This window comes from Schistocerca americana, chromosome 7, assembly GCF_021461395.2.
Source record: "Schistocerca americana isolate TAMUIC-IGC-003095 chromosome 7, iqSchAmer2.1, whole genome shotgun sequence".
Classification (NCBI taxonomy): Eukaryota; Metazoa; Arthropoda; class Insecta; order Orthoptera; family Acrididae; genus Schistocerca; species Schistocerca americana.
This window is the reverse complement of record NC_060125.1, coordinates 317,235,539-317,257,475: the sequence shown is the minus strand read 5'-3', so window position 1 is coordinate 317,257,475 and position 21,937 is coordinate 317,235,539.

The following is a 21,937-nucleotide window of genomic DNA, read 5'->3' as shown; positions in this document are numbered from 1 at the left end:
GTGTTAGTTATGATTATATTGTGCTCTGTGCAAAATTCTACCTGGCGGCTTCCTCTTTCATTTCTTTCCCCCAATCCATATTCACCTACTATGTTTCCTTCTCTCCCTTTTCCTACACTCGAATTCCAGTCACCCATGACTATTAAATTCTCGTCTCCCTTCACAATCTGAATAATTTCTTTTATTTCATCATACATTTCTTCAATTTCTTCGTCATCTGCAGAGCCAGTTGGCATGTAAACTTGTACTACTGTAGTAGGGGTGGGCTTCGTATCTATCTTGGCCACAATAATGCGTTCACTGTGCTGTTTGTAGTAGTTTACCCTCATTTCTATTTTCCTATTCATTATTAAACCTACTCCTGCATTACCCCTATTTGATTTTGTGTTTATAACCCTGTAGTCACCTGACCAGAAGTCTTGTTCCTCCTGCCACCGAACTTCACTAATTTCCACTATATCTAACTTCAACCTATCCATTACCCTTTTTAAATTTTCTAACCTACCTGCCCGATTAAGGGATCTGACATTCCACGCTCCGATGCGTAGAACGCCAGTTTTCTTTCTCCTGATAACGACATCCTCTTGAGTAGTCCCCGCCCGGAGATCCGAATGGGGGACTATTTTACCTCCGAAATATTTTACGCAAGAGGACGCCATCATCATTTAATCATACAGTAAAGCTGCATGCCCTCGGGAAAAATTACGGCTGTAGTTTCCCCTTGCTTTCAGCCGTTCGCAGTACCAGCACAGCAAGGCCGTTTTGGTACTTGTTACAAGGGCAGATCAGTCAATCATCCAGACTGTTGCCCTTGCAACTACTGAAAAGGCTGCTGCCCCTCTTCAGGAACCACACGTTTGTCTGGCCTCTCAACAGATACCCCTCCGTTGTGGTTGCACCTACGGTACGGCTATCTGTATCGCTGAGGCACGCAAGCCTCCCCACGAACGGCAAGGTCCATGGTTCATGGTTCATGGTCCATGATACTTAAGCAATATTCGTGGACAAATGGTTCAAATGGCTCTGACCACTATGGGACTTAACATCTATGGCCATCAGTCCTCTAGAACTTAGAACTACTTAAACCTAACTAACCTAAGGACAGCACACAACACCCAGTCATCACGAGGCTGAGAAAATCCCTGACCCCACCGGGAATCTAAACCGGGAACCCGGGCGTGGGAAGCGAGAACGCTACCACATTCTTGGACAATAAAGAAGAACGATAAGAATGCGGTTCGATTGTCGCTCAGGCACAAAAATTTATGTCCTTAATTTAGGTTAAACACCTAGCAGCTGGCAAGAAAAACCGATACGTAACATTTGATTTTACTTAGTTAACAATCCGATTACGTCTTGGGTTCGTATCTCCGTCCCAGTACTTCACATCATGCGCTTCATCTTTAGATTCATACACAATTCGTTACTTCTGAATTGAGGGATATCAGACATCTTTCATGGATAGTTAACAGGGATGAAAGAGTCTTGATAGGAGTCCCGGTTTATTACAAGAACTGTCGTCTTTTATTATCAAGTTTAGATTTGGTTACTGATATAGGCGAAAATTTCGGTACTTCATGACTCTTCATTGATAGTCAGCAATATGATATGATTAGATTAGATTAGATTTATACTTGTTCCATAGATCATGAATACGACATTTCGTAATGATGTCGAACGAGTCATTTTAATGAAAGATTTCTTCACATACCAGTATTCAATTTCATTACAACAATTTTTTACCCTCCCTCTCTCTCTCTCTCTCTCTCTCTCTCTCTCTCTCTCACACACACACACACACACACACACACACACACACACACACACACACACACACACATTCTCTTTTTATTTTTATTTGTTAGTTGTGCTCAACTATCGGCGAGGCACGAAAAAGTCCGTGAATGAGTTTCTTAGTGTTGAATACAGTTACGAAAGAAATATGAAAACAACTACGGGAGTTACTGATTTACGATGCTTAGTAGCAGTCAGTTCTGAGTATTATCAGCAACTAAGCTCCAGTCTCTAAACCTAGCTACAGAAATGCGAATCAGGCGCATTAGGTATTCCAGGCCGTAGCAGCCGCGTCTTCGAGGAGCCAGCTATGGTCACTTCCCAGTCCGATGTAGGATTACATCGGTTCGTCTTCTTCCTGCTGGTAATGTAACCGAGATTTGGGAACAAAGCAAGGTACGTTTGTCAACTCTGTGATCGACGAGTTACTTCCTGGCGTGCACGGAATTAAGCCTCAAAGTTCACTTGATTTCTAATGTCATTTCCATTGAATAACCTGAGTTGTTATCGCTTGAGGTGTAACAGAAGATTGTAAATTTACGGTTTTCACCGCAGCAAAGTCATTGAACGTGGCAATCGCAACTAATCTCGTCCTGTAAACAGCGGTTTACGAGTTCTAGCTACTATTGGCCTCGTAAGAGGAAGGCGCAAACTCTATCTATCCGCTAGTTCTGTGTTGACGTGATGACCTGTGGAAACGCGACTGTTATTGTTCGCGGTTCCAGCTTCGCTCAATGAAACTATTTTTATCCCTTCTGTGTAAGAGTTGTGAGCAGTCAGATCAAACATCGATTAGCAAACCGTAAGAAAATACTTTCAGCTCATAGTGCAATGGTGAAAAACTTGCTGCACAACAGGTAACGCCTCTTTCCGATACTGACATGCAAATTTTGGGTTTCTAGGAATACGTAACTTAATTTATGAAATGCCACGTTTGCTTACCTGTTGAATATTACACAGCATACCATTTAAACACAGACCCAATTGAAATCTAAGTGAATAGTGTTGTACTAATTCGTGCAGATAGAGGCACGCTTGTGTACAGATACTCAGTTTTGCTTACTTTCATCGTAAGGTTATCATGGGTAGTTTCATTTCATATCTTAGAATACAGTGCACAGTTTTCGTAAGGCTTCTTTTAGTGTTGGTTAAACAAAACTAAACATGAGAGGGAAATTAATCATGAACGATATATGCGAATTCGCTGACGTTAAAAAATAGGTGCTCCAGTCGGGAACCGCGCAACCACAAAAAAAAAAAAAAGTAGTGTAAGCGTCGCGCACTGTTGATAAGATGTCGCGTTTTATATTACGTTCGCTACTACATTTTTATAATACGCATTTCTGCTGTCTGCTGAAGTTATCAGTTTAATAGAACTTTGAACATAATTCTCTTCACTTATGAACCCAAAATAGTCGCATGTGGAAAAATGTCTGACAATGCACGTGCAGATCATTGATTACATGCATGTAGAAAACTTGTTCTGAGTTAAAGCTGTCAAACAAGGTTTGAAGAAGAAGAAAATGCCACTACCAGACGACAGCTAATGTAGAAAATACTTTTCTGACTATTTTGGCACGATGCACTCTCCCTCTGCTGCCTGGCCGTCTATTAAACCTGAAAAGAACAAAATGACGCAGAAGTTAGCCTTTTTTCCGCATGCGACTATTTTGGGTTCATAAGTGAAGAGAATTATGTTCAAAGTTCTATTAAACTGATAACTTCAGCAGACAGCAGAAATGCGTATTATAAAAATGTAGTAGCGAACGTAATATAAAACGCGACATATTATCAACAGTGCGCGACGCTTACACTACATTTTTTTTTTTTTTTGTGGTTGCGCGGTTCCCGACTGGAGCAACAATTTTTTAACGCTACCCCTTTTTTTGTTATTTTTATATTTTTATTTTTTTACGCTACCTTTTTTTTTAAGGAGCTGGTGGAGCGCGGGAAAGGCAGAGCGATCAGGGGTCGTAACCCGAGGCCTGGTCGCAGTGTCCCCCTCGTCCGTCAAGAAATCAGGGACGGGAAGGGGAAATCTTTTGTGGGAATTTTTTTTTTATTTACTGTTTTAATACGTTCTTAATGCCAACTAGCTCTGCAGATGACGAAGAAATTGAAGAAATGTATGATGAAATAAAAGAAATTATTGAGATAGTGAAGGGAGACGAAAATTTAATAGTAATGGGTGACTGGAATTCGTGTGTAGGAAATGGGAGAGAAGGAAACGTAGTAGGTGAATATGGATTGGCGCTAAGAAATGAAAGAGGAAGCCACCTGGTAGAATTTTGCACAGAGCACAACCTATTCATAGCTAACACTTGGTTTAAGAATCATGATAGAAGGTTGTATACATGGAAGAACCCTGGAGATACTAAAAGGTATCAGATAGATAAAATAATGGTAAGACAGAGATTTAGGAACCAGGTTTTAAATTGTAAGACATTTCCAGGGGCAGATGTGGACTCTGACCACAATCTATTGGTTATGACCTGTAGATTAAAACTGAAGAAACTGCAAAAAGGTGGGAATTTAAGGAGATGGGACCTGGATAAACTGAAAGAACCAGGGGTTGTACAGAGTTTCAGGGAGAGCATAAGGGAACAATTGACAGGAATGGGGGAAAGAAACACCGTAGAAGAAGAATGGGTAGCTTTGAGGGATGAAGTAGCGAAGGCAGCAGAGGATCAAGTAGGTAAAAAGACGAGGGCTAGTAGAAATCCTTGGGTAACAGAAGAAATATTGAATTTAATTGATGAAAGGAGAAAATATAAAAATGCAGTAAATGAAGCAGGCCAAAAGGAGTGCAAGCTTCTCAATAATGAGATCGACAGGAAGTGCTAAATGGCTAAGCAGCGATGGCTAGAGGACAAATGTAAGGATGTAGAGGCTTATCTCACTAGGGGTACGATAGATACTGCTTCCAGGAAAATTAAAGAGACCTTTGGAGATAAGAGAACCTCTTGTAAGAATATCAAGAGCTCAGATGGAAACCCAGTTCTAAGCAAAGAAGGGAAAGCAGAAAGGTGGAAGGAGTATATAGAGGGTCTATACAAGGGTGATGCACTTGAGGACAATATTATGGAAATGGAAGATGATGTAGATGAAGATGAAATGAAAGATACGATACTGCGTGAAGAGTTTGACAGAGCACTGAAAGACCTGAGTCGAAACAAGGCCCCCGGAGTAGACAACATTCCATTGGAACTACTGACGGCCTTGCGAGAGCCAGTCCTGACAAAACTCTACCATCTGGTGAGCAAGATGTATGAAACAGGCGAAATACCATCAGACTTCAAGAAGGATATAATAATTCCAATCCCAAAGAAAGCAGGTGTTGACAGATGTGAAAATTACCGAACTATCAGTTTAATAAGTCACAGCTGCAAAATACTAACTCGAATTCTTTGCAGACGAATAGAAAAACTAGTAGAAGCCGACCTTGGGGAAGATCAGTTTGGATTTCCGTAGAAATACTGGAACACGTGAGGCAATACTGACCTTACGACTGATCTTAGATGAAAGATTAAGGAAAGGCAAACCTACGTTTCTAGCATTTGTAGACATAGAGAAAGCGTTGGAATACTCTCTTTCAAATTCTAATGGTGGCAGGGGTAAAATACAGGGAGCGAAAGGCTATTTACAATTTGTATAGAAACCAGATGGCAGTCATAAGAGTCGAGGGACAAGAAAGGGAAGCAGCGGTTGGGAAAGGTGTAAGACAGGGTTGTAGCCTCTCCCCGATGTTATTCAATCTGTATATTGAGCAAGCAGTAATGGAAACAAAAGAAAAATTCGGAGTAGGTATTAAATTTCATGGAGAAGAAATAATAATGTTGAGGTTCGCCGATGACATTGTAATTCTGTCAGAGACAGCAAAGGAATTGGAAGAGTAGTTGAACGGAATGGATGGTGTCTTGAAGGGAGGATGTAAGATGAACATCAACAATAGCAAAACGAGGATAATGGAATGTAGTCGAATTAAGTCGGGTGATGTTGAGGGTATTAGATTAGGAAATGAGACACTTAAAGTGGTAAAGGAGTTTTGCTATTTGGGGAGGAAAATAACTGATGATGGTCGAAGTAGAGAGGATATCAAATGTAGACTGGCAATGGCAAGGAAAGCGTTTCTGAAGGAGAGAAAATGGTTAACATCGAGTATGGATTTAAGTGTCAGGAAGTCATTTCTGAGAGTATTTGTATGGAGTGTAGCCATGTATGGAAGTGAAACATGGACGGTAAATAGTTTGGACAAGAAGAGAATAGAAGCTTTCGAAATGTGGTGCTACAGAAGAATGCTGAAGATTAGATGGGTAGATCACATTACTAATGAGGAAGTATTGAATAGGATTGGGGAGAAGAGAAGTTTGTGGCACAACTTGACCAGAAGAAGGAATCGGTTGGTAGGACATGTTCTGAGACATCAAGGGATCACCAGTCTAGTATTGGAGGGCAGCGTGGAGGGTAAAAGTCGTATGGGGAGACCAAGAGATGAATACACTAAGCAGATTCAGAAAGATGTAGGTTGCAGTAGGCACTGGGAGATGAAGAAGCTTGCACAGGATAGAGTAGCATGGTGAGCTGCATCAAACCAGTCTCAGGACCGAAGACCACAACAACAACAACAATGTGGTTTTATATGTTATAAATGTATCTAGCATCGTGCTCTGAGAAAAAGAAAACAATATCTCGGCACGTTCCTACACCGAGGTAATGTGTATGGGGGAAACGAAAAAAGAAATGTGCTTCATACAGGATGCAGAAGGGTGTGTCGCTACTCTCCTTACGCTTCATCATCCATGTACGTGTTCACGTATATCATGTTGTTCCACCGAGAATCGAACTTAGTCATGTCAGCTCACTCAATGGGTATCTTCTCCTACCTGTTGATGATCCAGCTGCGTGGAGGGTCGCGTAGGGCACTCCCTAAGTAATTCGAAAAATACTGTCTGTATTTTGGGTTCCGTGCGATCTTGCAATATCGTTCTTGTAGGTAGTTCCAAAAGTCTAATACATCCTTAGGTCCATCGTGAGATAAGTAGTGTACCGCATGCGCACGGATCCACGTGACAGCGTTGGCCTTGGCGCGCGGGAAATACTGTTGATCCGGAAATAGTAGAAACCGAGGTGTAATGTGTTCCGGAGTCACTAGTAGAAAATACGACAAAATTTGTCGTACCAAGCGCCATCCGTCTTCTGCCGCGCCACATGTGAGACAGTGTTCGTCCGTGTCTGGTATCCCGCAGTCGACGCAGAGACGCGATTCCGCCATGTTTATCTTGTGGAGGCGTGCTCGGGTGATCTATTTACCATTGACTGTGATGTACCATGTGGATCGGACGGCTGTGTCCAGTGGAACCGCGTGAATCGTCTTCCACACCACCTGCCAAGTAATCTGAGGGCTTTTGGTCTCCACGATGTTTGGTGGGCACCTCTGCTGTAGGACATGATATATATCCCGCGCCGACGCCTGTTTCGTCGGTGGTACTGCGATACGGTTATAGCTGTGTTCAACGTAAATGTTCCCGAAGTAGTAGAACGGTGGGGGTATGTCTTGCGTCGTCAGTGGGGGCAAAAGGGAGGGCGAAGCTAAAGACTCCAACAGCAAACCTGTCAAACTTTCCGGGTGGTGGCGCCACAGCTTGATGTGTGAGCTGACATACAGGGCCACAGCTCTGTCGTGGACATGGACTAGACCAAAACCTCCCCTTTCTGGGGGAAGGGTCAGTGACTCATAACTGACTTTGAAGAGCATGCCTGTACTGACATAGGCTCCGAATGCCACTAATAGACGTCGAGCCATCAGTAACGGTATTGGGAGAACACGCGCTATGTGTGGAAGGCGCGATGCGAGGTAAACATTGACGAAGTGTGTCTTTTGGAGAATGTCGAGGGTCCGCAGACGAAGGTTGAAGATCTGGACCAGAATTTGTTGTAATAAGCGGCGGTAGTTAAGAGCCGCGGTGCGCCGTATGTCGTCGTGAAACTCTATTCCGAGACATTTGATGGTGCCACGAAGCTGTAGGGGTTCGACACACGCTGGGGTCAACCCGTCTCCTATGGCCATGGCGACCGATTTGGCGACGTTGAGACAGCTGCCGTAAGCCACACCGTACGTGGTAATCCATTCTAGTGCTCTGTTGACATCTTCACGATTGCGGAACACGAGAACCAGGTCGTCTGCATATGCTGTACAGCGAAATGTGACGTCACGTAGGGTAAGACCGGTGAGGCGTTGACGGAGGCCACAGAGGAACGGTTCCAGTGCCAGAGCATATAGTGACGTCGACAAGGGGCAGCCTTGACGCACGGAGCGGAAAATCGGGAGGGACTGCGAGAGACGCCCGTTAACGAGCACTTTGGTAGTCGCCCCTCGGAGGAGGCGCGTCACGACGTCTGTGAATTGCTGTGGGTACTGCATGTGCTGGAGAACGGACGTTAGGTACGCGTGATCCACTCGATCAAAAGCTTGGCTAAAATCTAGTGATGCCAGCGCGTGCCCTGGCTAGTGCTATCAAGTCACGGTATCGACACAGTGCTGTGTGGATGTTGTTGATACCCCCTAGGGAAGTCTGATCTGGCGAGATGACGTAAGTTAGTGTCGGTCGTAGACGGTTTGCTAATAGTCTGGTGAATATCTTCATGTCGCAGTTGACGAGTGTTAGCGGGAGGTAATCTTGTATTCGAGCCCCACCTTTAGGCTTGTGAACCGGTATAATTATTCCCTCTACGAAGGTCGCAGGGAGCGGCAACGCGGGGGACATAAGCTCCCGACAGATGTCTGTTAACTTGGGAGCCAGTAAATACTGGAAAGTTGTATAAAACTCCACAGGGAGCCCGTCGGGGCCAGGAGACTTATTCGCCGCTCCTTTACCGATGGCGTCGATAACTTCGTCTTCCTTAATGTCGTTCAATAATTCAGTTTGTAAATCCTGTGGGACAATGCCGTAAACCAATTGTGAGACTGCTGTCACCGTCGTCGGGTCGGAACATTGAGCAGAATAAAGTCGTGCGTAATGGTCGAAGAAGGCTGCAGCAATATCGCGTTGTGTGGTGTGATGATGGCCGACCTCAGTGGTGATGGCATGTATCAGCGCCCGTCTTCGCAGTGTACGTTCTCGGATGACGTGGTACATGGTGGGTCGTTCCGTTGCGAGTCTGTCTTGTGTCTGCGCCCGGACGATCGTCCCTTCGAGGTGTCGGCGCATATGGGCTACGATCTGTGCTTTCGCACGCTGAACTGTCAGCTGTCGTTCCGGTGTGGGTGGCAAGGAGGCGCATTCGCGAAGGACGGTGAAATAAAAATCAAGGGTCTGCCGCCTCCAAGCAGCAGTCTCACGACCATACGTAATAAAGGTTCGCCGTAGGGCCGGCTTGGCGCAGGTTAACCACCAACTAATCGACGTAGGATACGTTGGGAGGCGGCGGACGCACAAACTCCTCGTGTCGTCGATGGCGCGTCGACAATCCGGAGAGGCGAGATGAGCAAGGTTTAATTTCCAGGGATGTCGGTTGCGCCACACCCGTTGGCGACGAAGGGTGACGGCACATATTTAGGCCTCGTGATCAGAAAAGGCTACTGCCCACACCTCTGCGTCAGTCACCGTTGCCGCGAGAGAACGGGGGACGTAAGTCTTAACGATGCGACTAGACGAGTGACTCGTGAAATGGGTGCATCCCGGTCTATTTCCTCGGACATGTTCCCATGTATCTACCAGCTGGAGATCGCCGATGAGTGTCCCAAGTTCGGGGCACGGTGAATGGCGTGGCAGCTGATCTTTAGGTGCTTGGGTGCAATTGAAATCGCCTCCTAATATCAAGTCATCGTGCCTGCCCTGAAAAAGCGGTGCTATTCCTTCTGCGAAGATGAGCGATCGGTCACGACAGCGATTCGTTCCGGAAGGGGCGTACACATTGATAAACCGGACGCCTTGCACCGTTACGCCATTCCTCTAGCGTCGGGGAGATATCGGACTTCGTCCGCCTCGAGGCCCTCTCTGAGGAGAGTGGCGACTCCACTGTTAGTTGGCGAGGCGTGGGACACATGAGCCGTATAACCATACACACCCGGGAAATCGGCGACGAAGACTACTTGAAGAAAGAGAGTGTCAACTTCTGCTGCATTGAGCATGTCTTGGAGCAGCGACAACTTCGTACGTGTCCGAATGGTGTTAATGTTGATGGTCGTTAAGCGATAGGTCTGTAGATCGTCTCCTGCGGTGGGGGCTGCCGTCAATGTCGCCGTAAAAGGTGGGGCCTGTGACCTGCTGGCCGCGTCCGCGCCGTCATCTGTTGCTACTCGGGAGGGGCCGAGATGTGGGAGGAGAGACCACTCTCCTCATCCACCACAGCGGCCGTAGAATCGTCTTCAATGACATCCGCTCAAGGTCCGTAAGTTAACGGTGGCTGCGGTAGAACACTTGTGGGCTGAGTGACTAAGAGTGAATCCGCAGTTGTTTCCGGTTGTGTACCAACGGCGGGCGCTGTGCTGGCCATCCGTTCGTCCGAGAGAGCGGAATCGGGTTTGTCAAAATCAGACAAAGTGACAGGTGAGGGCGATCTCGTGTCATCCATTTTCCTCGTCGTTTCGTCGGCCGTACGGTCGTCAACTAGAGAAGACGTCCGCTGGAGGCAATCGTCTGAGGGTATGCGACGTCGCTTTTTATGTTTTCTTGGTCACCTTTGTTTGCGGATGTGGGTTTCTGTGTCCGAAAGAGTTTTTGGTTCCCGTATAGCATCCCCCTCAGGTAGAAAGGCAGAGGTCGGTACAACCCTAGCGTCGAGTTCCACTCTCCCGTCCGAATCTTCATTTGGAGTCGATGGGCGGCGTTCTTCAACCCCTGCAGACACCGTAATGGTGTTGGTCAATGCAGGACCGGCGACAGGTGCGCATTCTAACGCTTCCTGTCTTCCGGGGAGGTTGTCGTCTGTCATGACGGTCGATTGTGTCACCTCTGCGTAATTGAGGGGGAGGGCCGTGAGCGTAGGAGGTGGTGTCGTGTCATGCAATGGAAGTTGTGTAACCCGACGTTAAATACACGCCGAGCGCACATGACCCTCCTGACCGCAACCGGAACATGTACGAGGTTGGCCGTCGTACATTATTGTTGCTCGACAGCCACCTACCACTAAGTAGGACGGCACATGTTTTTTTAATTCAATTTTCACTTGTCGGACGCCGTTGAGGACTTGGTACGTCTCGAAGGTGTTCCATTTTTCGGCCACGTGGCTAATTACCGTCCCATAAGGGCGGCAAGCTAAGGTAACGACGTCCGGTGGCTTGGAAAGGGAGTTCGAAGACTCTTAGTGGGCGTAATCCTAGTCCAGCGTGATCAACAGTAACCACTCCGATGTGACCATCGGATTGTTTGAACTTGAGAGTGTTCGCGCATCTGTTCACAACTGTGTGACATAACTCGTCATCGATCATCTTGACATAAACGACGCTACTTGTGATGGATAGGTGGATACCGATAATGTGCTGTGTTGGTATTTGTACTTCGTCACGGATGAATCGTTCGACTTCAAAGGCTCGTGGTGGTGCGTAGTCGGGCCGCTCACCGGCCGAAAGCAGACTGAGCCTGTTACTAGCTGTGACGTAGCTGCAGCACCTCTGGAAGTGAACAACTGTTCCTCCAGAACTTCGGCATTCCACAGTGCTGTGAGATAATGCATATGGCCGGATATAGACTTCTGAGAGACAGACATTTACAGCATTTCTTTTGCACTGCACGATGGTTTCAACAAACAGATAGCGCAATAGAGTAGCTCAAATGGAAAGGAACACTTCATGTTTAAATTTCTGCATCCTACACTGTTGGCAGTTCTGTGTAGGTGGCAGTTACGTTACTTTATTTCGGTGATTACAAAATAGAGTCGAATGTATGCACTGGGTAGCCAAGGCAGCTAGTTCATGGCGATTCGGTCAACCAAGTAAATGAATGTACTGAATATCCTGCAAACCACTACAGGGAGCCTGTGTGTCAGAATTCTCATCTTGTGTGCCGCAACGGTGTTATGATAGAGAAATGAGTTGTAGAGAAGAGGGTTTGGTGGTCAGTTGGACTGATGATAGGTTCATATGATGTTGGTCCCGGCTCGATTCCAACTCCTGCCGATGTTTTTTGATAGGGAGAGGCAGATTCTATTCTCTTCTGGCTACGCCAAGTGAAGAAGAAGGTATAATGGCATTGTGGTCTGAAAATCACATTAAACATGATATTCCTTCTCTACCAAGTAGACGTTAGGTGGAACCACAATAAAGTAAGGAGCGGCGACATGTAGAAACTCTTATCACCAGTAACCTTTCTTATACTAGTTATTTATTTCTAGTGATGAAACAACCTTGCGTATGGTCACAGGACAGTTATTTCATTCTTTATTTGAGCTTCTGTATGTCGATAAAATGGGTTCTGAACTGGGAATGTAACTCAGACCCCCCTTAACGCGGGAGTTGATCCCTGCGTGACAATACAGCTCTACTACAACTTGTTGTTTGTTCAAAACTGCAGATTCCTCAACATCTCCACATATTGCGCATAAATGGGTTGGAATCCTGGCCCAGCACTAATATTTTAACTATGTATTATCAAGCACTAGCATGAGAACACTTATCTGCTGGTGGATAATAAGTTTTATTTTTTATGCATTTCCATTCGTGGTCAACACTAACGATATCTGACGTTTTTGACTCCCAGTGAGATACAGAACTATTTGCGAGATCACTGTACGTTCAAAGATGTTATTCCGAGCTGCTGGTCGAGAAAAATTCGGTAGCTGACGTCGCGTTGTGTGTAGGCAACAACGATATGTTTGGGGTTCGATTCTCAGTCAGCACTGAACATTTCGTCATATTATTTCTAGTTCAAACATGCTCACATGTCGCTGCTGGTATAACAAACCCATACTTAACGTTCCTTTTCTCTAGAATATAACAGCGATACGTGCCGGGTTGGAGTCCTGGGAAGGAAAAACTTAATGTTTCGTCTCGTCATTTCAGTTAATACATCTAGCTAGTGCAGAGATATGTCAAAGTTGATTGTGCTTCGATAACAATCCGATTAGGTTGTGGGTTCGAATCCCTGTCCAGCACAAAGCATTACCGCACTGCATTCCAAGTAAGTTAGTTGTGAAGTAGCAATATTTAACATCACTCATAGTTCGTTAACAGGGACAATAGATGCTGGGTAGTAATTCGCGACCGTAAAAAATGTTTACGTTATGTAATTTAAAGTTGATATTTGTTAACTGATACTGTATAAAATCGAGGTATGTCACTCTCTTTATGCCTAGTCAGGTATGACTGTTAACTTACGTCAGTCACGAAATTTTAGTTTGCGTGACCTGGGTTTGAATCCATATCCAGAACGAGTTGGTTCGTCGTGTCATCTGAAGTTCATACATATTCTCAACTAGCTGCTAGTGAATAACGTAAATTTTTAATGACATTTTGCATCAAATAACAAGTATGGTATGTTACTTTGAAGAGGACATAATGAATACGACGAACTTACTACATGCATTACCTATCTGAGGTAATAATGAGACTGCTAACATTTCAGGTATGTCAGTTATTGCAATAAATGCGAGCTTACAAGCCTTGAGGACAGTCTTATCTGTGATGAGGCGTTCCCTGATATTCTTAGTATCATGGTATAAGTTTACATCCTGAGTTGTTGCGATACAGAGCCATGTTTTCTAGTGGTGACTTGTTGGAACCATTTTCAATAGTCAAACGACTGTATCAAGGAGCAATTAGAGGGCCTGCTAGACAGCTGCGGTATGTGGGTTGCATGGGAATCAGGCGAAATGCAACCCAGGTCGTTCGGATATTTTTGAGTATGACTGCACTTCGTTAATAATCCGATTAGGTGCTGGGTTCACATCCCTGTCACAAGCTTTATATGATGGCATTTCAGTTTTAAACATGAGCATACCTTGGTCCTTGTGAATGACACCATATTAAACGTCGTTGGGGGTAGTTCCCAGGTTGGTAACTGTCATCACGGGATTCCCAGTTCAGCACAAACATTTTCGTCATTTATTTTCAGGATCTGAATTGATAACTGATACTGGTGCAAACGTCTATACTTCACGTCTCTTTATTCCTAGTGATCTGGTCTCAATAAGGCACAAACAAAGCTTAGCTTAGTTAGCAATGGCTATAGGTGCTGGGTTTGAATCCAGGTCCAGAACGACAACGTTGGTCATGTCATTTAAAGTTCAAATTTGTGTACACGTAGCTGTTGATGTGTTACGAGAACAATGATATTGTTGGTGATTTGCTGTTAATGTTGAGATTTCCTTAGAGTGCTGTTTGCCATTAATCGCGTTTTTCTACTGGTCCATCCAATATCCAGTTTCCAGAGCCACTCGCCATTGAGCGACCTACATAATGTGAATGGAAAACCTTTTAGAGAGCGAAAAACTTTTTTCCAATTGCCGTACAGCTTTGTAACTCCATATATTGTCTCAAGTACTTAATTTTGACTAAGGATTACTGTACGATATATGTAAAATAATCCGTTTTCTCAGAACTTTTGGAATTTCACTTGTTGTAATTAAGGTTAGTTTATGAGCGTTATGGGGTGTCTCATCTCTAAGAACGTGTTTTCTAATATGTTTTGTATGATGATATTAGTTGATGCTTAGACTGACCGCCATAAAGTCCTTTGGTCTCTTAGTAGTCTCTTGCGGTACCCGTTGTGTGTAGTCAAACGACTATACCCCACGGTGTTTTAGTGTTTAGAGGACCTGCAATACAGCTACGTTATGTTGGTTGTATTTAGCAGTGACCCACTTTTTTTGCTGTCAAGTGCACATTTCCTCGCTTTGCTGCTGCTGTTCGCTAAGGCGTGTAGTTTTGACAGCTTTCTTGATTGTAGGCTGGTTGGTGATTGCTCTACTCTGTTGGTAGTAATTCCTTTCTCTTTTCGGTGGCTCTAAACACAGTATTCTAGACTTAGTGCGGACCACCGGTTCCGGCTTTGGTGTATTGTTCCATCGTCGCATTTGGTTTATCGGACGTCAGGTAGCTTCATCAAGATTATCATTAGTCATTCGTTGCACTGCCACTGTTTTGAGTTACCAGCATGTGAAGTGTATGCTACTCTAGGTTGCCCATCCCATCGCGCAAGAAAGTGTTTATTGCCAGACCTTCTCGGATGTCGATTCCTGGAGCACCGTCTGGATCAGTTGCTTGTTTTTTTAATTATCTTCTGTTATTGTATTTGTTGTTTTACATTAGGTTTCAAAATGGTTTTGTAATATTGCCGTTCCTGGAGTGTAAGGCCTTCAGCCGCGTTTGTGGTCGTTTGTTTTGAAATTCTAATTTGGTATTTGTATTTTAGCAGTAAGCTTTAAAACCTTACTTACTGTCTCTCCTGGCATCTGATGCCATCTGCTGAGATTGAGGTGACTTACCGTAATATTTAAATACCTGTAAGTTGCAAATTGCAGCGATTTCTTAAACAATTCTTAATTTATTTTCATTCCTGACGTGTAAGGCCTCCTGCCCAAATAACATTGGCTTGCTTTTAAAACATTATCTGTTGTATCTGTATTTAATGGTGATTTGCTAAATTGTAACTCACTGAAAACACTATTATTTACACTATTGGTTATTCCTTCATTAGTAACAGGTGGTATTTTTTAATTATTGTTGAGTCTGGAATTACTGGCTCAAAGTAAACTGTGTGTAATTATAAAAGGTAACCAATAGTAACTGATTAAGGTCCCGTCCCCAATCGTAACCGAATCCTGCCTTCCATTGACTACCACCAGGTCTCAATACCCCTCTCTTTTCAAACAACCAGTGCCATTTTTGTTGCATTTTTTACTACTTACATGTGTCAAACTAGGTTTCCTGAGTTGTTATATATTAAAACAAATTCAGACACGCTCGGTATGGAGAAGACCTGAGTTAAGCCAAGCTCAGACGTGCCAGACGTTGAAGTTCTGATTAAAGGTAAACAGCAACATACTTAGATCTGTGACATGTGTATGTTCTTTCTTCAAAATTCATATTTGAAAACTGGATACTTACTGATTTTGAGTCGTATTTATGGTTTAAGTTTGAGCTACTTACGAATTTTTTGCCGTTTCGGCTAGTTTTCTATGCTTTATGTTCGGTTTTCCATTGCTCTCTTACACACTGAGTATTTGAATCAGAACCGGCTTTATTTAATTTCATAGTGATTGTTACAAATAAGTGGAACATTTTAGCAAGAATGGCTGTGTAAAAACGTGCTTCTACCAAAACTTACTACCTGTGCGTGTCGCGATTTACCACACACAGTAATTTATCAGCACGATGTAAAAGCCACGAGCTTGTCGGCGCTGAACACAATTGCGAAAGTACTTCCTCATCTCTGCAGCAGTCATCGCTCAAACATCACCCACGCCCCCTCCATACCCCCTCCCCCCAAGCCCACTTCGAACGTAATTACAGAATTCCTTAAAAAGTGTAGAAGCCACAGTGTGTAAGTAGGCTGTTTAGGTTTTTATGTTGGTAATGCTACGTAGTGATGTCTATGAAAATCGCTGACTGCGCTGTGTGCAGTCTGTGGGTGGTTGGACTGATTGTTGGAATATTCACTTGTGTAGTGTTGGGCAGTTGGAGGTGAGCCGCCAGCAGTGTTGGATGTGGAGAGAGAGATGCCAGAGTTTTGAGAGGTTACTATAAGCGGACGATCTGGACGTGTGTCCGCCAGATAAAGAGAATTTGTAAAGATGGATGTCACGAATTGATATGTATACACACACACACATTCTTTGCCAAAGAACTTTCATTCTGCCATTGCATTTACTCGCATCCATCCACCCAATATCACTCCTCCACAGCATTTACACACAAAAAGGGAAAGAAAAGAAAAGAAGAAAAGTGGTTTAGGCGACAGTTCATGACTAGCGGCAAGTACATGTTCGAGTCCCAACCCTGCAGAAATTCTTCAAGTAGCTGACACTAATACATATCCACCATTTGTGTATCGAATTAAAGTAATAAACTCGGCGGCTGATGTCAAAAGAAACTGATGATTAGGCAGTCCTTAGTTTGAGATGGAAATCTTGGAGAATATTCGACTTGATAACAGTATAGTATGGAGATTAATCATGGAACGTGGAAAGAGTAAAGGAGATTTTTGAGCAGTGCGCCTCTCGTGTTCCTGCCGTTTATTGCTTGGCACCTTGTCATTGCGGGTATAGCATCTTATTTGATTTACTGGCGTCACTAAGTTGCTGGCTTGCCCCCTCGTGAGTGGCAGCAGCAGCACGTATCGATACGAGTACTGTGGTACTATCTTTGGAGTGACCCCTAGTATTTTCCTAGTTCAAAAATGGTTCAAATGGCTCTGAGCACTATGGGACTCAACTGCTGAGGTCATAAGGCCCCTAGAACTTGGAACTACTTAAACCTAACTAACCTAAGGACAACACACACATCCATGCCCGAGGCAGGATTCGAACCTGCGACCGTAACGGTCGCGCGGTTCCAGACTATAGCGCCAGAACCGCTCGGCCACCAGCGGCCGGCTATTTTCCTGGTCGCGTTGTGTGGAGTAGAGAGCTGCGAACGGAGATCAGTTCAGTCAGTTCAGTTGGGGCGCAGCAGCGGGCAGGTCCATGCAGTGCGATGTCAAGCCAGGGCCGCTGGCGGTGTGCTGCCACTGCCGGGTCGAGGAGGGGTAGCTGCGAGATCGACGACTTCGTTATTCACCGAACCCTCGATGTTTAAGTTGGGTGAAGAGTTAACTGCTAATGAAACCTCCACTATTCCGAGATCTCGCCTTTGGTGGGCAGGTTGTGGCTCCCAGGGCCGCTGAGCCTGGCGGCAACGAGTGATGTGTTTCAAGGTGGTGAAATATTGCATCCATCTTTATTTATTTATTAGTCATCGTTGAATTTACTATTTTTCTTATTAGTGAAGTGCAGCCAGATGTATTATCTGCCTTGTGACCGCTAACGCCCCATTTACCTGCCCTGGGGGTTAGCGTACTTTTCCGCCAGTGTACCTTTCGTCTTCGTGTCGATGCTGTTCGACACGGCGTGTAGTTCGACAGCCTCTTGTATTGTACCGTGCATATTTTTTGGGAGGTGTACCTTTTTCTAGGCTTCCTTCGGCGTTGTGTGTTTTATGAAGATGGAGTGCTGAGTGTCTCTTCGCCCTTGCCTGAAAATATTCCGTCGTTGTACCGGTGATCGGACTTTAGGAGAATTGGTTACTCGGTCGGTCGGCGCTTAAGCAGCCCCTAGTTTGAATTTCCATCTTGTTACGTGGGTGCAACTCTTGGCTGCCTGTCTCACCCTACCTTATGTTTGAGTTACCTTCCCAGCCCTACCCTTGGAACACTTGCTGAGAACCGCTTGTCTTGATTCCTTAGATTGTGATGTTTGTTTTAAAAATACTTCTAATTATTGTTGGTGTGGTCTTCAGCAGAACAATAATTCACTTCTTTCATGATAAGGCCTTCAGGCACATTGCAATACGTTTTTTTAAGCAAACTTTTTTTAAAAGCGTGGGATGTATTTTAAAAGTGCTATTTGCAGTTGTTTTCCTGAATTCTATTTCAGGCTTTCAGCCGTTTGTTATTTGAAATTGTTCGTAGCCATCAGACGAGTAATAATTTGACTTCTTTTATTATGAGGACTTCAGCCGTGATACAGTTTGTTTTAAAACAAAGTATTTATATTAATATGTGCTATTTGGATTGTTCTTCTGACTTCTAATTCAGACCTTCCGTCGTTTGTTGTCTGACGTTATTGTTGGGGACATTCGGCCCTGAAATTGTGGAATTTTTTCTGTGATAAGGTCTTCAATCGTCATACAGTCAATTGTGTTTTTTTAAGAGATTGTTTTAAAATTTTAATTTCTTTAAATAAAGTTTACGTGTTTGCTGTGCAACCGAGAGTAACTGATTACGGCCCCATCCACAATCGTAACCTTATCGTACCCCATCTTGAGAAACCAGCTCTCAATTTTATGTCACAGAAAAATGCTAAAAATGATGATAGTAGGGAATAAAATCTATCGAACTGGACGTAGTCGCATATGGCAGAAATTATACAAGATGTGATACGCTGAAGTATACCCGGCAAGTAATTGAGGACGTTAGACGTCAGTCCTGCTCGCAGCTTAAGATACTGACCAAGGGAAGTGCAACGTGACCGTCAGAAGACAAAAAAAATTGGTTCAAATGGTTCAAATGGCAATAAGCACTATGGGACTTAACATCTGCGGTCATCAGTCCCCTAGAACGTAGAACTACTGAAACCTAACTAAGGACATCACACACACACCCATGCCCGATACAGGATTCGAACCTGCGACCGTAGCGGTCGCGCGGTTCTTGATTGAAGCGCCCAGAAGCGCTCGGCCATAAAAAATTATGTTTTAAGTATTATCGACAGTTCCAGCTCAATTTCGCCCACTATCAACCAATAAAATATCGTATCATGTCTAATTCGAAATGTTTGTGGTATTTTGACTATATATACATACGCAGCCCACAGCAGACTGCATCTGACTGTCGACGAAGAAAGGTTCACACACATCCTATAGCATCAAGGTCGTGAGCACACTGAACTATTCTGTACTGTCCTTAAAAATCATCCGATGACGTGATCAAACCGCTTGACCCAGTACTCGCTTGTCACTGCTTGAGACACTAATCTATGCACTGTCGTAGACAAATACCCTCCAAAAATGCATGATGTGTCAAAAGCACTCTCCTTACACGGATTATTCTACTCCATTCGAATTTATTTACATACTGACTTTGTGACGAGACATATTGGCACTTGTTTTCGTGTTTCCAGTTGATTTTGTGCCTCGAAATTGATTCTTCTCCCGAATCACAGAGATATAGCGTTGGTGAGCACATGTCTGCGCCATCTACCTGCTGTCATAACCACATCCTACTGGTAGATCTACAACATTTTCCGGGTTTGGATTGATGTATATCATTTTATCTGCATGTGGCATCTTGCCCCACTGTCAGTCCCTTATGTACTGACCCAGCTAGTGTCCCACCACTTGCTCCTTCCTTCAGTTGTGAGGCGTTACGTTGTAAGCTTCACAGTTTCCTTGTCGTTGAGTTCCTTTCTACAAACATAGCGTTATTGTCTGTCGACTGATTCTTTTACTCGGAACAAGTTATAATTTCTGCTAAAGCAGTATATCAAGTTAATGCATATAATCCCGAAATGTACCATCTCATGAAGTTTTGCAAATTGGTATTAATTTCAATCGATCCACTACGCGAAAAATGAAGCAGTCCGTAGATTTTAGACTATGTTCATTGTGTAAAAACATGTTTTTGTTTTCTATTTCTTCTGAGACAAAATTAAATCTTCAGTTTGTTGGTGCTTTCGCGTTCAGGTCGCCGGAACAACTTTGTACTTGAAATTAATTTTGTTTGTGTTATACTCCGTACATCCTTCATTCGCAACACCGATAACACTGCTAAACTCCTCTTCGAGGCGAAACTTCCAGATATTTCCTTAGTCCTGAAATGTGGAAGAGTCAGCGCTTGCAAGGCGATGTTGGCGGTGTGCCATGTTTCGGGACCCTCGGTCAATAACGCAGTAGCGGCCGAAGACTCGCTGCCACCAATACGTTTCCTCCCGTCCCAGTCTTCCGAGTTCTGTGTAGATTCTTCGCCAAAGAACTTTCATTCTGCCATTGCATTTACTCGCATCCATCAACCCAATATAAATCCCCCACAGCAGTGTGCTTCGTTTTTTGCGCACTGTACTTGATTCTTTGCTCCTGTTCTTTGACATCCATTATGGAATGTCCTCAATGTCGTGTCTTCCCGTTTTCTACTTTCCATAAATATTCAGTACACATGATACATGCAGTTGAAAGAAACAAAAAAATAATTCATGATACCGACCTCTAATGGAGCGAAGTCCACTGTGAATAGAAGTAGTAGGTTTATTGAAAAGATGGATGCTTGTGCGATGTGTTACCTCTCTCATCTACACAACGTAAAGGAAATAAACCTTTTTCGTATTGCGCAGTGTCTTCATATACAGGGTGGTACAAAAAGGTACGGCCAAACTTTCAGCAAACATTTCTCACACACAAATAAAGAAAAGACGTTATGTGGACATATGTCCGGAAACGTTTAATTTCCATGTTAAAGCTCATTTTAGTTTCGTCAGTATGTACTGTACTTCCTCAATTCACCGCCAGTTGGCCCAATTGAAGGAAGGCAATGTTGACTTCGGTGCTTGTGTTGACATGCGACTCATTGCTCTACAGTACTAGCATCAAGCACATCAGTACGTAGCATCAACAGGTTAGTGTTCATCACGAACGTGTTTGTGCAGTAAGCGCAATGTTTACAAATGCGGAGTTGGCAGATGCCTATTTGTTGTATGCATTAGCCGTGGCGCAGTACGTTTGTATCGAGACAGATTTCCAGAACGAAGGGCGTCTTAGGGAGCACGGAACATTCCAGCCTATGACTCGCGACTGGGGAAGACCTAGAACGACGAGGACACCTGCAATGGACGAGGCAATTCTTCGTGCAGTTGACGATAACCCTAATGTCAGCGTCAGAGAAGTTGCTGCTGTACAAGGTAACGTTGACCACGTCACTGTATGGAGAGTGCTACTGGAGAATTGGCATCCACGGGTACACTTCTGCGAATGGTTCATCCAACAATGTGTCAATCCTCATTTCAGTGCTAATGTTCTCTTTAGGGATGAGGCTTCATTCCAACGTGATCAAATTGTAAATTTTCACAATCAGCATGAGTGGGCTGACGAGAATCCGCACGCAATTGTGCAATCACGTCATCAACATAGATTTTCTGTGAACGTTTGGCCAGGCATTGTTGGTGATGTCTTGATTGGGCCCCATGTTCTTCCACCTACGCACAGTGGAGCACATTATTATGATTTCATACGGGATACTCTACCCGTGCTGCTAGAACATGTGCCTTTACAAGTACGACACAACATGTGGTTCATGCACGATGGAGCTCCTGCACATTTGAGTCGAAGTGTTCGTACGCTTCTCAACAACAGATTCGGTGACCGATGGATTGGTAGAGGCGGACTAATTCCATGGCCTCCACGCTCTCCTGACCTCAACCCTCTGGACTTTCATTTATGGGGGCATCTGAAAGCTCTTGT